Genomic DNA, 18,253 nt, shown 5'->3' with positions numbered 1-18,253 from the left:
AAAGATACCATTATTTTTTATCATATCTTATAATTTACTATAAAAAAATTATAAAATATGATGAAAAAATTGAAAAAAACACACTTTTTCTAACTTTGACCCCCAGAATCTGTTACTCATCTACAACCACCAAAAACACCCATGCTAAATAGTTTCTAAATGTTATCCTGAGTTTAGAAATACCCAATGTTTACATGGTCTTTACTTTTTTTGCAAGTTATAGGGCAATAAGTACAAGTAGCACTATTTCCAAACCCTTTTTTTAAAAAAAAAAAATAGTTATAGTTACATTGTAACACTGATATTTGTCAGGAATCTCTGAATAACCCTTCACATGTATAAAATTTTGTTTTAGTAGACAACTAAAAGTATTGATCTAGGCCCATTTCATGCCACCATTTCACCGCCAAATGTGATAAAAAAAATTTTTTTTACTTTTTCACTAACTTTAGGTTTCTCACTGAATTTATTTACAAACAGTGTGTGCAATTATGGCACAAATGGTAGTAAATGCTTCTCTGGGATCCCCTTTGTTCAGAAATAGCAGACATATATGCTTTGGCATTGCTTTTTGGTAATTAGAAGGCCACTAAATGCAACTGCGCACCACACTTGTATTATGCCCAGCAGTGAAGATGTTAATTAGGTAGCTTGTAGGGTTAATTTTAGCTTTAGTGTAGATATCAGCCTCCAACCTGACACATCCCACCCCCTGATCTCTCCCTGACCCCTCTCAAACAGCTCTGTTCCCTCCCCCATCTCACAATTTCTTATTGTTTACATATATTCTGCAGTGTTGGATCCCCCCCATAGCCTCTAACCTCCCTGATTCCCCCCAAACAGCTCTCTAACTTTCCCAGTACCCAGTTTGCTAATAAATGTGCTTTTTTAATAATAACAAAATCATTGTTCTGTAGTGTAGCTGCCCCCCCTCAATACCCTGCCCCCTCCCAGATCCCTTTCTCAACATTTATTCCCCCCTCCTCCTCCTTCCCTTACACTTTGCCATAGTGTAACGGTCTCACCCGCTTCTTCCCCCTTGCATGTGCTCCTGCCCATCCCCCCCCACACACGCATGCTTCCCGACCCATCATCCTGCCTAACTGGAACTCCACCAGTAATGGGCCACCCAACCCGCATCCCTGATATCCCTCCTACTCCACCAATGATCAGCACCATTGCTGGCTGATGCATAGAGGGCCACAGAGTGCCTCAATATCGAGACATCACTGCAATACCCTGAAAGCGGCTGGAAGCGATCACAATTGCTTCCACAGCTTGAAACCCCTGAGGACGTACCAGACATGTCCTTGGTCGTTTACGACAATTTTTGGTAGGACGTACATAGTACGTCCATGGTCGTTAAGAGGTTAATATATTTCAACCAAGAGGCCTTAGTTACGTTAGATATATATGCATTATAAGAATTTTCCAAATTATTGGATAATTGAGTTTCTTTATGTTTAGTTTTTTCTTCAGTTGGCATGAATATGCTTTGATATCACCCTGAAGTACTGTCTTTACAGATTCCCAGAAAGTTTCTACCTTTTCTATATAAGAGGAATTGAAATGATAGAGTTCTCTCCATTTGTTTCTAAGTCAATTTAGAAATTTTACGTTGTTCACTAGGTATTTGGGAAAACAAATTCTATATAGATTACAGGATTGAAATGAGCTGGCCCTAATTCCAGCAAAATAATGGCGTGATCCGAAATTGTAATGTCCTTAATATCAGTTTCAGGATCCAATTCAGAAAATGAATCTGATATCAAGAACATATCCAACCTAGATAGTGATTGGTGTCCTTTCAAGATAAACGTATAGGCTTTCAAGTCTGGGTTCCAGACACTCCATATGTCATGAAGCCCGAGCTGAGAGCTAATAATATGTAATAAGTAATATGCGCACCTTTCTATCTCTCCTAATCGATATGCTTTGGTTAAATCTATACAGGTTGGGCTTAGCAATTATATTTATGTCACCAGCAATTATTACATTTTGGCTAATATATTTCAATAGTTTGACTCTCAGATCATTCCAAAATTTTAAATCTTCTATGTTCGGGCCATATATATTGCACAAAATATTACATATTATCTCCATAATTAAATAGTGACCACCAGGGTATATGCCGCAAGCCTCTATCTTGTAACTTGTATGCTTATTAAAAAGGATTGCCACACCTCTCTTCCTGCCATCATGTGTAGTGGCTATAACCTACCCAACCCATTTCATTTTTAATTTAGGTATTTCTAAGGCTTTTAAATGAGTTTCATGCAATATCAGGTTTATAACGACAAAAGTTGTCTGATGTCCATCTTACTCTTCATCGGGGAGGTTATGCCACCCACATTTCAAGACTCTAAGTGGTTCAGTTCCCATTAAAAAATTTCAATTAGGGGAGGAAAACTAATAATAATAATAATAATAAAAAATAGGGGGAGGAGGGGGAAAAGAGGAAGAAGTGAAAGAAAAATAAAATTGAATAAATATTATTACTTGGCTGATTGGAATAGCCAATAGAATGCAAGCTCAATCCTATTGGCTGATTGGATCAGCCAATAGGATGAAAGCTTAATCCTATTGGCTGATAGCAACAGCCAATAGGGTTTTTTCCCCTTTAATTCCTTTTGGCTGATAGAATTCTATTAGCTAATCGTAATGTAAGGGACGCCATCTTGGATGACGTACCTTAAAGGGAAACTTCATTCTACAGCGACCATCGGAAGAAGCGGATGCTCCACGCCGGATGTCTTGAAGAAGGTTCTGCTCCCCGCCGGATGGATGAAGATAGAAGATGCCGTCTGGATGGAGACTTCTGCAGGCTTCGATGAGGACTTCGGCCCACTTGGATGAAGTCTTCTGCGGGCTTCGATGAGGACTTCTGCCTCTTGGATGAGGATGGATAACTGGTCCTCAAAAACTGTAAGTGGATCGTTGGGGGTTAGTGTTAGGTTTTTTAAGGGTTTATTGGGTAGGTTTTATTTTTAGAGTAGGGTCTGGGCAGTAAAAGAGCTAAATGCCCTTTTAAGGGCAATGCCCATACAAATGCCCTTTTCAGGGCAATGGGGAGCTTAGTTTTTTTTAGATAGGTTTTTATTTGGGGGGGTGGTTGTGTGGGTGGTGGGTTTTATTGTTGGGGGGTGTTTGTATTTATTTTTACAGGTAAAAGAGCTAATTTCTTTGGGGCAATGCCCTGCAAAAGGCCCTTTTAAGGGCCATTGGTAGTTTTGTAGGCTAGAGGTTTTTTTATTTTGGGGTGGCTTTTTTATTTTGATAGGGCTATTAGATTAGGTGTAATTGTTTTTTGTTTTTGATACTGTTTTTTGGGGGGGGGGGGGTTTGTAACTTAGTGTCTTTTATTTTTTGTAACTTAGTAATTTTTATTTTTTGTAACTTAATAATTTTTAATTTTAGATTTTAATAATTTGAGTAGGGTTAGGTTTTTAAATATGTAATATAGTTAATTTAATTGGTAATTTAATGTAATTTTAGTATAATAGTTAGGGTAGGTTACTTAATAGTTTAATATAGTTTAATGTAATTTTAGTATAATAGTTAGGGTAGGTTAATTGATAGTTTAATACAGTTTATTTTAATTCTAAAGGTAAGTTTTAATTTATTATAAGATAGGGATGTTGTAATTTTAATGTAAAGTTAATGGGTTGTTAGGTTAAGGGGTTAATAGCTTAATTTAGTTTATGGGGATGTGGGGGCTGGCGGTCTAGGGGTTAATAGGTTTAGTTAATGGTAGTGATGTTGGAGGCCAGGGGTTAACAATTTTATTACAGTTGCGGCGGGGTCCGTGAGTGGCACGATAGGGGTTAATAACTTTATTTAGTGACGGCGGGGTCCGGGAGTGGCACAATAGGGGTTAATATGTTTATGTAGGTTGTGGCAATGCCAGGGCGGCAGATTAGGGGTGTTTAGACTCGGGGCTTATGTTAGGTTTAAACGTAACTTTTATTCTCCCATATAAATCAATGGGATATTTGGCAGCATCGAACGTAAGATTTCGCTGCTTTCAGACTCCCATTGATTCCTATGGCATCCGTGGCCTCCAGGGTGGCGGATTGAAAACCAGGTATGCTGGGCCGGAATAGCCACAAGCGTACCTGTTAGAAATGTAATAAATGGCAAAAGGTGTCAGATAGTGTTTGTATTTGGAACATCTGTAATAACGTAAGCATCGATCTGTGTTGGATTGAGACCGGCTGATCATATGTTACGTCACAAATTTCAACTTTTGCCGGTCTGTAGGCTTTGATAACTAGGTCAAATCAAGCTCGCCACATATACGCTGTGGAATTATGGCGTATTTGTGGTTGAAAGCTTGATAAATAGGCCTCTAATGCTTCACTTACATTGTTCAAAGTTTTGGTATTCTCATCTCTTAGTACAATAAATTTAGCTGGTTATGTCAATCTAATATTAAAATTAGCTTTCTTTAGTTTGAGAAAGAAAAGGGACATTTCTCTCCTTTTTGACAGAGTTTCATTTGAAAAATCCTGAAACATCATGATCTTGTGTTGCTCAATCAGAAATGGATTAAGTTCCCCATAGTGTCTGAGGTAAAAAAAATTATCTTGGAAATTTAAAAATCTCAAAATATTGGGTTTAGGTTTGTTCTTACCATCCAAATTTGACCAAATTGGACCTATTCTATGGACTCTTTAAATCTGAAATGGTTGAGATATGTGTTGAAATTTCAAAAGTTGCGGAAAACTAGAGAAGACAAAGTACATAAGGTCCTGATAATCAGGTATTTCTGGGAGGCCGATAATTCTAAGATTATTGCGTCTAGATTGGTCCTCCAGATACCCCACTCTGTTCTGAAGTGCGGATATTAAATTACTATGAGATGTAAATAGCACGAAGTGTGGGAAAAGTTATAGAAGTGTAATCACAGATGCATCCCACATACACTATGTGACCAAGCTTTACAGTCCTTTTACTGATATGGTAATGGTATACACACAATGGTGAACCCTGTGACAGGAGAGGCACCCTCAAAACGTTCCCCACAAACTTTAGCGGTGTTTAACAGGAGATGAGCTATGCTCACAAGTCGTGACTGTGACAAAGTGTTCCGTAACGGCTCTCTATGCACAGTAAAACTCAGGACACATACCTGTCATCCTCCGGATTATGCAAGGCAAATGTTTGGGCTGGCTGTAGATCAGTGGTATAACCTTTATACCATTTATGCCTTGCCGTCCTACAAGACACTCGAGCTGAGTCCTGAGCCCGCCTTCAATGGCGGTCGCGTCGATCTCCTTTCCTCCTGCTTCAAACCTTTGCTGTGTGTGCAGTGCGGTTTAACACCCCAGGTCCGTGCTCACTCAAGAGGCCTTTAATGCAGACACTTTAAGCAGAAATAGAGGAGCATAGACCGGGTGATATGCAAATAAAAGTCTGTTTATTACAGATAGCGCCGTAGCGCAACATAAGTTTAGCCAAAATACAAATTAACACAAATGTGTGGAGGGGATAGACACCCCAGGTTAAATAAACAGATAATATGTCAAGGACTGGAAAATATCAGGTAAACGTGTTTCAGCGTATAGCCTTACTCATTACCTAGTTTTAAAATAGTAAACTGTGCACTATAAAACGACCAGCCCTTGTTCCCATTGGTCAGTGGGTACACACCCCTTTCCTAATCATGACCAATGGAAACACCTCAGACAACGACAGCTCCTAATAAATGTTCGTAGCATACTGCTATAATAGATAATTGCGAGATATTAACCAAGTACATTGAGGTGCCACAAACAGTTAGTACAGTGCAAATAGTTGCATGAAATCAGAGAAAGTATACAATTGTTTGGACAAAAGTAATTTAGGAAAAACAAGTTTGAACATTTTTTTTTGTTTTTTGTTTGAAAAGAACACAACAACACAAATATTCTAGCTTGTGACCTTCTCCAGATCTTTCATTCCATCAACGTCAGAATAGTTGCGACCGTGCTCTCAGTGACCATAGTCAGCACCAGTACGAGCAGATGCGGTATTGGTAGGATTGGTAGGATACTATAGCCGTTCAGTTTCCCACACATTACAAGCCTAAGGAAATAGTTCAGAAACATATATACATGGGTTAAGAGCAAAACAAAACAAAAAGTAAGTATCAAAAAGTAACACCTCACAATAGTCTGATATACTCAATAGATACTATGGTCACCCAGCACATGAGTTGTGATAATATAAATTTAAATAAGTGAGAAAACAATATATACTTATAAAATTGACCACTAAAGAATGGAGGTGTGCTCATAGGATAAGTCACTATCTTCCCTATATACCCTTCATAAAGATTATTCAATTCCTGAGCCCTATTCTAATCAGATATATATTAACAGGATTGGTGCACAGAAATAAATATATGTATATATGGGAAGTATGAGACACTGCATACCTATGATAGGAAAAGTCAGAATCAGTGCTTACATGTCTTATGCTAATCAATGAATAGTGTATTCTCACATTTAATCTGGTAATGCATTGACTACAAGATAAGTAATTTAATGGTGCCCTGATATCTCGAAACCACAGAAAGGAGACAGGGACCTAGAATTAGAACTAAAGAAGCGGCTGAGGCTATTACTGACCCACCACACACTACACAGGGAGATCAAGGAAATACCGGGGCTTGTGAGATATCAGGGCACCATTAAATTACTTATCTTGTAGTCAATGCATTACCAGATTACATGTGAGAATACACTATTCATTGATTAGCATAAGACATGTAAGCACTGATTCTGACTTTTCCTGTCATAGGTATGCAGTGTCTCATACTTCCCATATATACATATATTTATTTCTGTGCACCAGTCCTGTTAATATATATCTGATTAGAATAGGGCTCAGGAATTGAATAATCTTTATGAAGGGTATCTAGGGAAGATAGTGACTTATCCTATGAGCACACCTCCATTCTTTAGTGGTCAATTTTATAAGTATATATTGTTTTCTCACTTATTTAAATTGATATTATTACAACTCATGTGCTGGGTGACCATAGTATCTATTGAGTATATCAGATTATTGTGAGGTGTTACTTTTTGATATTACTTTTTGTTTTGTTTTGCTCTTAACCCATGTATATATGTTTCTGAACTATTTCCTTAGGCTTGTAATGTGTGGGAAACTGAACAGCTATTGTTAGGTGTCCCCCCAGGGGGGTAAGTGTCAGGTCAGGCCGAAGCCACGGGGCCAGTGTACCACCTGAGGCATATGTAGATTATCTGATAAGGGCCCCTTAGAATGACTCAGACCAGCATTATGATCGAAAGCCAATTCTGTTTATTGCACAGTGCAAGCCTTTCTTATAGTGACATACAGGGTTAAGGGGATGACACGTTAGGACCGCGTCATCTTACACAGTTATACAGAGCAAAATACAAGGTAACGCTGGAACATGAGTTTCTCATAACAATAATTACATAGTCATAATAGGCTCACATCTGCGGAGACAGCAAGGTTTCTGAACCATCTTATTCTGGGCGTGGGGCCAGGGTACATTGACAAGGCCGAACAGCTAAGGAAACTATCATAACATGCACATAGTTCTCACTACATAATAACCCAGTATAATAAAAGTCTAATCATTACAAAATGGCTGCGGGGAACAAGATGGCTGCCGTCAGGTTCATATTACCCCTAACATACCATCCTTTTATTCTAACAGAATAACATAAAAATAGACAGGCATAGAAAATTAATAAAGCCTTATATTATGGTAACAGAACTCTGTGAGAATACTAAAGAGAAAAATATTCCTATGTCGTGATATACTTTTATAGGCTAATTGTCACTGCATATAGGTACAACCCCTCCAATACCCTCCATCTATCTTCCAGCCTTCCCAAAACTACCGGTCTACCGGCATAGAGACCCAACCAGCCCCCCATCTACCCCCAAACAACGCTGCATCTTCTATCTCTCCACCTGCATTGCTAGCACCCCCCAATATGTCCAACAGTTCCTTTTCCACAGTAAAGCATGACATAGCAACAGCACAACTGTCTCTAGGTGGCCTCTGATCACTTTAAGAACAGTCTTTGTCCATTTGAGAGCGCTGCACCTTGACACTTTGCTATAATACAGTTCTCCAACAGTGCATTTGCAGTAGGGGTGCTTATCCACGGTTCTTCCGCAGGGAGATACTGGATCTGATGGTTTGTTCATGGGGTAGACAAGGCAACAGTGGATACCCATGGCAAGCAAACACTCGAGTCACAGGGAGTCTAGGAAGCAAACAGAAACAGTACAGGATGAGTACACACCGCAATACAATCACAATTATGTCCAAATAAAACGTCACTGTCATCCTATGTCATTTAAAATCAAACAAAACATTGTTGATATATAATACAAACTAAATACATTGATATTTCTCAGAGAATAATTTACAACTTCCCAATACACTTTTAAATGATACTTCATGAATACTAAGCAAGTGAAAACCTGTCAGACTTCATCAAGGGCCTGAATGGTTATGCTAAAACGTATGCTAAGGCCTGCCCTGTAGTAAGAATGGAAAAAAGAAAACAGTCAATAAAAATAAATGAATTTCTTTACAATGTCACTTTGAACTTATAAAAAATAAAAGAACCTTGTGTTGCTTTATTCTGGATGGCTGCTATCTATAATGCTTACAATTCTCCAACCATGATCCTAATATTCAACAATCTCATCTGATATAACACTACTAGTTTACTAATTATTTTATGCAACCTAAATTCTCTCACACTCCTGTATGAGGAAAGCATACAAACAGAACATCATTTAAAACTACAAGCTCTTTTAAAGGTAAACACAACTTTATGGTAAGAATTACTCTCTTTGACAAACATCAGGAATGACCAAATTTACTTTGCAGATACCATACTAATTAACAAAAGGGAAAAATACATTTGCTTTCATAAACTATAATTATGCTATTCCCTGAACAAACATTTCTCTGTATATTTACTATAAACTTCTAGCTTAGACGTGTCCTCCTTATGTTCTAAAGGGTGAAGGGTCTAAAATATTATGCTATGTTGCAGCATTTTCCTTAAACCTATTTTCTATACTCAGTAGGCCATTCAATAGAGTACAATACTGCGAAGTTCACAGTTACATTTATCTAAAGGGTTACTTTGTTAAGCACATAAACTACCATGTGCACTAATACCAATGAAGCATATGATGTCTTATACCCAATATGATCAATAAAAACAAAACAAATACAAGAGAATACAAAACATGCAATATAAGGAATGGAGTTAAAACAATACTCCCCTAATTGACTTGGTTGACCCTGTAACAGCATAACAGGACCTCCATATCGAGCGGTAAGGCACAGTCCAGAGAAGGATAATCTTTATGTCCTGACGACACACTTCAGAGGAAACAGTCATGGATTACCCAGAGTCCAGTTCTGGGGCTGGTACCAGCATGCAAAGCAAAGAATGGATCCAAAGATAGTTCAGCACCTTTTACTGCAGTATGGTGGTTAAAACAAGCTTGACAAAAGGTCTTTCATCTTCATCTTTTCTTTCTTTAAAGGTTTACTTGCTTTCAATCTTTAATCTTTTGAAGAGTGCACTTATGGAATTTTGCCTTTACAGATTTTACCTAAATATGGAAACTCAAAAATAATTCAGTTAGTATGTTTCAATCTTTGAAGACAGCTGCATACTCTCATCCTGCAAATACAAATATAGTGTTAAGAACCAAATAGAAAAATAAAACATTTTAGGCATCTGAAATTAACACAGAAAGACAATAAAAAGATCTAATCCACCAGGGAGGGAAAAAAAGGAGTGGGGTGTGGGTGTACAGGCTACGACCAGGGTGGCCATCAAGGTAGATGCTTTTCCGTGGCCAGATTCCCAATGAAGGAAAGTTCTAGACAATCCTAGGGACGTAGTGCATCCTGCATAGGGGTAAGACAAGGAAATTTAGGGCACAGCTGGTGGTTAGACAATAACATTGTACGAGGAGATTCAAAACGTTTTAGGTTCACCTCCTAAAAACAATCACCTCCATTACATAAAGATATTCATCAATACTCATCAATACTTCCCCCATGTTTGCGTGAAACATCTCATGTGACACGCAAACACAAGATAACAAGAAACTAAACGACAAATCATGCACTCCACTCATGCAGAGACAATTCTCAATAGCAAGCAAAATGAAATACACTTCACAATTCAATATGCTGTCCATACAGTACGCTTCCACACATAGGCCTAGATTTGGAGTTCGGCGGTAGCCGTCAAAACCAGCGTTAGAGGCTCCTAACGCTGGTTTTGGCCGCCCGCTGGTATTTGGAGTCAGTGATTAAAGGGTCTAACGCTCACTTTACAGCCGCGACTTTTCCATACCGCAGATCCCCCTACGCCATTTGCGTAGCCTATCTTTTCAATGGGATCTTTCTAACGCCGGTATTTAGAGTCGTTTCTGAAGTGAGCGTTAGAGCTCTAACGACAAAATTCCAGCCGCCTGAAAATAGCAGGAGTTAAGAGCTTTCTGGCTAACGCCGGTTCATAAAGCTCTTAACTACTGTACCCTAAAGTACACTAACACCCATAAACTACCTATGTACCTCTAAACCGAGCTCCCCCCACATCGCCGCCACTCGATTTAAAATTTTTAACCCCTAATCTGCCGACCGCCACCTACGTTATACTTATGTACCCCTAATCTGCTGCCCCTAACCCCGCCGACCCCTATATTATATTTATTAACCCCTAATCTGCCCCCCACAACATCGCCGCCAGCTACTTAAAATAATTAACCCCTAATCTTCCGACCGCAAAGCGCCGCCACCTACGTTATCCCTATGTACCCCTAATCTGCTGCCCCTAACACCGCAGAACCCTATATTATATTTATTAACCCCTAATCTGCCCCCCTCAACGTCGCCGACACCTGCCTACACTTATTAACCCCTAATCTGCCGAGCGGACCTGAGCGCTACTATAATAAAGTTATTAACCCCTAATCCGCCTCACTAACTCTATCATAAATAGTATTAACCCCTAATCTGCCCTCCCTAACATCGCCGACACCTACCTTCAATTATTAACCCCTAAACTTCCGATCGGAGCTCACCGCTATTCTAATAAATGTATTAACCCCTAAAGCTAAGTCTAACCCTAACACTAACACCCCCCTAACTTAAATATAATTTACATCTAACGAAATAAATTAACTCTTATTAAATAAATTAATCCTATTTAAAGCTAAATACTTACCTGTAAAATAAACCCTAATATAGCTACAATATAAATTATAATTATATTATAGCTATTTTAGGATTAATATTTATTTTACAGGCAACTTTTTATTTATTTTAACCAGGTACAATAGCTATTAAATAGTTAAGAACTATTTAATAGCTACCTAGTTAAAATAATAACAAATTTACCTGTAAAATAAATCCTAACCTAAGTTACAAATAAACCTAACACTACCCTATCAATAAAATAATTAAATAAACTACCTACAATTACCTACAATTAACCTAACACTACACTATCAATAAATTAATTAAACACAATTGCTACAAATAAATACAATTAAATAAACTAGCTAAAGTACAAAAATAAAAAAGAACTAAGTTACAGAAAATAAAAAAATATTTACAAACATAAGAAAAATATTACAACAATTTTAAACTAATTACACCTACTCTAAGCCCCCTAATAAAATAACAAAGCCCCCCAAAATAAAAAATTCCCTACCCTATTCTAAATTAAAAAAGTTACAAGCTCTTTTACCTTACCAGCCCTGAACAGGGCCCTTTGCGGGGCATGCCCCAAGAAGTTCAGCTCTTTTGCCTGTAAAAAAAAACATACAATACCCCCCCCCAACATTACAACCCACCACCCACATACCCCTAATCTAACCCAAACCCCCCTTAAATAAACCTAACACTAATCCCCTGAAGATCTTCCTACCTTGTCTTCACCATCCAGGTATCACCGATCCGTCCTGGCTCCAAGATCTTCATCCAACCCAAGCGGGGGTTGGCGATCCATAATCCGGTGCTGAAGAGGTCCAGAAGAGGCTCCAAAGTCTTCCTCCTATCCGGCAAGAAGAGGACATCCGGACCGGCAAACATCTTCTCCAAGCGGCATCTTCGATCTTCTTCCATCCGGAGCGAAGCGGCAGGATCCTGAAGACCTCCAGCGCGGAACATCCATCCGGACCGACGACTGAACGACGAATGACTGTTCCTTTAAGGGACGTCATCCAAGATGGCATCCCTCGAATTCCGATTGGCTGATAGGATTCTATCAGCCAATCGGAATTAAGGTAGGAATTTTCTGATTGGCTGATGGAATCAGCCAATCAGAATCTAGTTCAATCCGATTGGCCGATCCAATCAGCCAATCAGATTGAGCTCGCATTCTATTGGCTGATCGGAACAGCCAATAGAATGCGAGCTCAATCTGATTGGCTGATTGGATCAGCCAATCGGATTGAACTTGATTCTGATTGGCTGATTCCATCAGCCAATCAGAAAATTCCTACCTTAATTCCGATTGGCTGATAGAATCCTATCAGCCAATCGGAATTCGAGGGACGCCATCTTGGATGACGTCCCTTAAAGGAACAGTCATTCGTCGTTCAGTCGTCGGTCCGGATGGATGTTCCGCGCTGGAGGTCTTCAGGATCCTGCCGCTTCGCTCCGGATGGAAGAAGATCGAAGATGCCGCTTGGAGAAGATGTTTGCCGGTCCGGATGTCCTCTTCTTGCCGGATAGGAGGAAGACTTTGGAGCCTCTTCTGGACCTCTTCAGCACCGGATTATGGATCGCCAACCCCCGCTTGGGTTGGATGAAGATCTTGGAGCCAGGACGGATCGGTGATACCTGGATGGTGAAGACAAGGTAGGAAGATCTTCAGGGGATTAGTGTTAGGTTTATTTAAGGGGGGTTTGGGTTAGATTAGGGGTATGTGGGTGGTGGGTTGTAATGTTGGGGGGGGGGTATTGTATGTTTTTTTTTACAGGCAAAAGAGCTGAACTTCTTGGGGCATGCCCCGCAAAGGGCCCTGTTCAGGGCTGGTAAGGTAAAAGAGCTTGTAACTTTTTTAATTTAGAATAGGGTAGGGAATTTTTTATTTTGGGGGGCTTTGTTATTTTATTAGGGGGCTTAGAGTAGGTGTAATTAGTTTAAAATTGTTGTAATATTTTTCTTATGTTTGTAAATATTTTTTTATTTTCTGTAACTTAGTTCTTTTTTATTTTTGTACTTTAGCTAGTTTATTTAATTGTATTTATTTGTAGCAATTGTGTTTAATTAATTTATTGATAGTGTAGTGTTAGGTTAATTGTAGGTAATTGTAGGTAGTTTATTTAATTATTTTATTGATAGGGTAGTGTTAGGTTTATTTGTAACTTAGGTTAGGATTTATTTTACAGGTAAATTTGTTATTATTTTAACTAGGTAGCTATTAAATAGTTCTTAACTATTTAATAGCTATTGTACCTGGTTAAAATAAATACAAAGTTGCCTGTAAAATAAATATTAATCCTAAAATAGCTATAATATAATTATAATTTATATTGTAGCTATATTAGGATTTATTTTACAGGTAAGTATTTAGCTTTAAATAGGAATAATTTATTTAATAAGAGTTAATTTATTTCGTTAGATGTAAATTATATTTAAGTTAGGGGGGTGTTAGTGTTAGGGTTAGACTTAGCTTTAGGGGTTAATACATTTATTAGAATAGCGGTGAGCTCCGATCGGAAGATTAGGGGTTAATAATTGAAGGTAGGTGTCGGCGATGTTAGGGAGGGCAGATTAGGGGTTAATACTATTTATGATAGGGTTAGTGAGGCGGAATAGGGGTTAATAACTTTATTATAGTAGCGCTCAGGTCCGCTCGGCAGATTAGGGGTTAATAAGTGTAGGTAGGTGTCGGCGACGTTGTGGGGGGCAGATTAGGGGTTAATAAATATAACATAGGGGTCGGCGATGTTAGGGCAGCAGATTAGGGGTACATAGGGATAACGTAGGTTGCGGCGGTTTACGGAGCGGCAGATTAGGGGTTAAAAGTGTAATGCAGGGGTCAGCGATAGCGGGGGCGGCAGATTAGGGGTTAATAAGTGTAAGGCTAGGGGTGTTTAGACTCGGGGTTCATGTTAGAGTGTTAGGTGCAGACGTAGGAAGTGTTTCCCCATAGGAAACAATGGGGCTGCGTTAGGAGCTGAACGCTGCTTTTTTGCAGGTGTTAGGTTTTTTTTCAGCTCAAACAGTCCCATTGTTTCCTATGGGAGAATCGTGCACGAGCACGTTTTTGAGGCTGGCCGCGTCCGTAAGCAACTCTGGTATCGAGAGTTGCATTTGCGGTAAAAATGCTCTACGCTCCTTTTTTGGAGCCTAACGCAGCATTTGTTTTAACTCTCGATACCAGAGTTAAATTTATGGTGCGGCCAGAAAAAAGCCCGCGGAGCGTTAACAGCCCTTTTACCGCCAAACTCCAAATCTAGGCCTAGGTCACAAAAGAGAAAAACATAACAAACAAACAGTAAAAACCAATCGTTCTTGTCTTTCACAAAAGAAAACATTAGCTGCTGACACAAATTTCAAACAACCACAAGTAACCTAAAATTCAACACATATTCTGACATTCACTGAAATGCAACACTCGCAAAACACTACAAACAAAAACATCCACTATGTACAATCACAGCCGATGCCCAAGAAACTTCAGTTGCATATTGTACAAATAAAATTGCGCTTATTTGGGAACGATCAGATAACCACGGTAGCCACTGTTAAAGGGACATTCTAGGATAAATGAAAATTTCATTATTCAGATAGGACTTTTAATGTTAACCAACCTTCCTAGATTAAACCAAACATAGGTAGGCTCATATGCTAATTTTTTAAGCCTTTGAGGACTGCCTCTTATCACAGGCTGTATAAATCTCATTACAACACCAAGAGACAAAATACACGTAAGCCATATAAATAAAACTAAAACTGTGATCAGATAAATTAGCAAGTTATATAAATGCAGTAGAATCAGATAAAATGTGCATCATTTGTTGTAGGGGTGTTTATTTGTAGACACCTTATAGACCACGGCTTAGCTGTTAAGCAGCAATCAAAGTCATTGCAATAATAGTGGTAGACTAGTTAATAACCAAATAACTATATATATTTTAAAGTGTCACTGAAATCACTTCATTAAATAATATCTCATTTATTTATTGAACGCAGTGGGGGTTATTTTAAATAACAAAGAGTTCTGAAATATCTGTGAGATACAGTTTGACAGTCACAGAAATAAAATTATAATTTTTAAGCTATATTCTGTGACAGAATATAATATAAATACTTGTTTCTTTTTTTGTAGTTAGCAATTTATAGTTATCATTTTTTATAACATAGAACACCAGTACTGCCGCTTTAAATGTAAAGTGCAAATCGTTCTCTCTGCAACAAAGCCAAACAGAGAAACTTTTTTTTTTTTTAAAGAAAACCAAAACATGCACAGTGTTATCAGTCTTTCTCAAGGATAGTGAGGCAAGCTCAAAGTTTCATTTTTACTTAAAGGAAAAAACACTGTTTACTGCTTAAAAATATAAAATTCACACTAAAACTTGATAAATGCTAATTAGTTTAACCACAACAACAAAAATTATTGGATTTAACATTATGTATAATTTGATATTCACCATTCTGCAGCTCTCTAGCCAAATATAACAACCGCATATAACACAAAAAATAAGCTTTCTACAAAAGAATACTAATACAATTTCCCCTTTAAATTATTCCCAATGATCCTTATAATAAAAAATGTATACTGACGTTCATTAAATAGCCTAAACAAGCATAAGCAGCATAAGAACGCACTCACAGCGGGATGCAGGCTAGTTAAAGGGACATTTTACCCAAACGCAAAAATAATCTTTAATTGAAACTGCTAACACAGTGAAATATACTAGTGTTAGCCTCACAGTAAACCTCATCGTCTTTTATGTAAATATTCCCTTAAATTCTCAGATGTTATATCAGTTTGACTGTATCCTTTTAAATATTTTCACTCCTGTTTTTTCTCGCTTTTTTTTTTTCTGTCCGCTAGTCTCACGGATCCCTACACTAAAATTGTAGACAACTTATCACTTCAGTTTGCATTACAGAGAGAATTAAGTTATACTGCAAAAAGAAACATCTGCTATCTAAACGGCAGATTTAAAATAAATATATACAAAGAAGAGTCTCTTAAAATATATTTAGCAAACTACTAATACAGTGTTATTGCACTGGTCCTTTAAATAAGAAAATGACAATTTTCTATTGCTCCGTCTACGCACTGAGCTCTGATTTTACAGACAAATATAACATAATGAGATATTCTTATTATCTAAAATTCAACCCATTGCAATCAACTGTGTTTTGAAAGTATAACCAGCTACTTCATATATATACAAATAATCTTGCAAATGCAATTTCTCCTCTATGTTATACTATGCAGCTTGTATAACAAGTCATGGACTATACATTAATAGCAACACCTTGTTACAGTGAACTGTCCCTTTAAGGACTAACCATTCATCACGTAAATTACATATGTATATCCCAACCATAATTTAGGCTGCTTGTATGATTTACCACACAAATTTCACCTCTGTACTGTAGCATGACCTGCAGATTAATTTACTTGCAACAAAAACGGACGCACTTTTAGAAAAACTCTCAATTACAGCCTATAAATATATTTCATCAACTCCGTGCACAGACCTTACAAATACAACATACGTTAGCCCATTAATCATACCAGTAACAGTTTCATATTTACCAGAGCGTGACACAAAAATCACACACACCATCGCACTTTCAAAGCCACTTTCAAAGCCGTTACTTCACTTGCAAAAACAATATCATATCTTTACATGCCGAAAAACAATTATCACTTAAAACAAAAACTGCATATGAATACCACATACTTAAAACTAGCTGGTGACTTTAAAATACAGGTATATAAAATAACATTACCGAATATCTTCTAAAAACGTCTGATTTCCCAGCAGAGAAACAGAAAGAAACAGTTTTACATTTGTACAGCGATACAGACAAGCTCATTTCATCTTGCATACCAGAGATTCACTCCCTTTTTTCCTTTCTCAGAAAAGCATCTATTTCATAGCGTACGACATACATATAAAATTTACCAGATTAACCTGTCACCAAGTTCAAAATGTATTTTTTTTTCCGAAACCCCGCAAAATGGCCATTTTTGCACGGCTAGGGACAATCATTTTCAAATAACACATTCTGTTTTTGGTTTAAAGTAAATCTGTTACACTCATACCACAGTGAGAACCGACAGACCATCACACATTATGCATCTCAATATACAAAATTTCATTTTTGTTACTGCAAGCAAACAAAAAAGTCTTACAAACAGAGCTGCTGCTGTACCAGTTTCTTCTCTCTTTTTTTTTTTTTTCTTCTGATCTATGTGCGCGCTCAGTGGTGGCCCCCCTTCTTTGCCTGCTACATTTTTTTAACACAGAGATTTCTCTATTTATCACACAGCAGTACTCACTGACAGTGTTTTAAAAATATTTCTGTCTTTTGCAGAAACTATTAACTCTTCTTTTCTTTTACCTTATACATGTAATTTTCTCTGTGCATTCTTATCTATAAGCAGATCCCATTTCTCAACACAATAATAGCCACAATAAAAACATGCACAGCCATTTAATATTTTCTACGCACAGCATCAAAAAACACAAACAAAACAAAGCAAAGCAAGCATCAGATATCAACATGAGCTTCAGGTGGGTAACAAAACTCTATTATGGGAATCAATATGGGAAACTTTAACATACGTGAGACTCACTCACTGCCACCTTTGCCCGGGGGAGCTTATCTTAAAATATTCTACCATCAACTGGCATTCATATATTTCTTGCGCGCTTATCACAGACAGGACTCACAATACCTGTCGTATCCCAGCACAGGACTGATTACCTGTCTGGAGGGGTATCACAACTGCCGGCAGGACTATAACCTCTGCAAACCTGTGCTTCAACCACAGGAACCCCTTTAACCCTTTATCATATATTATCAACACCTATTACCAGACTAAATTTAGGTTCAAATTCACAGAAGGAAAGCATGGTAAAAGCACTCATACTTACTCATTGCGAATCCCACAGCTATAGTATCCTACCAATCCTACCAATGCTGCATCTGCTCATACTGGTGCTGACTATGGTCACTGAG

Source organism: Bombina bombina, chromosome 7 (assembly GCF_027579735.1).
Source record: "Bombina bombina isolate aBomBom1 chromosome 7, aBomBom1.pri, whole genome shotgun sequence".
Classification (NCBI taxonomy): domain Eukaryota; kingdom Metazoa; phylum Chordata; class Amphibia; order Anura; family Bombinatoridae; genus Bombina; species Bombina bombina.
The sequence above is the reverse complement of the archived record's forward strand: the minus strand, read 5'-3'. Positions refer to the sequence as shown.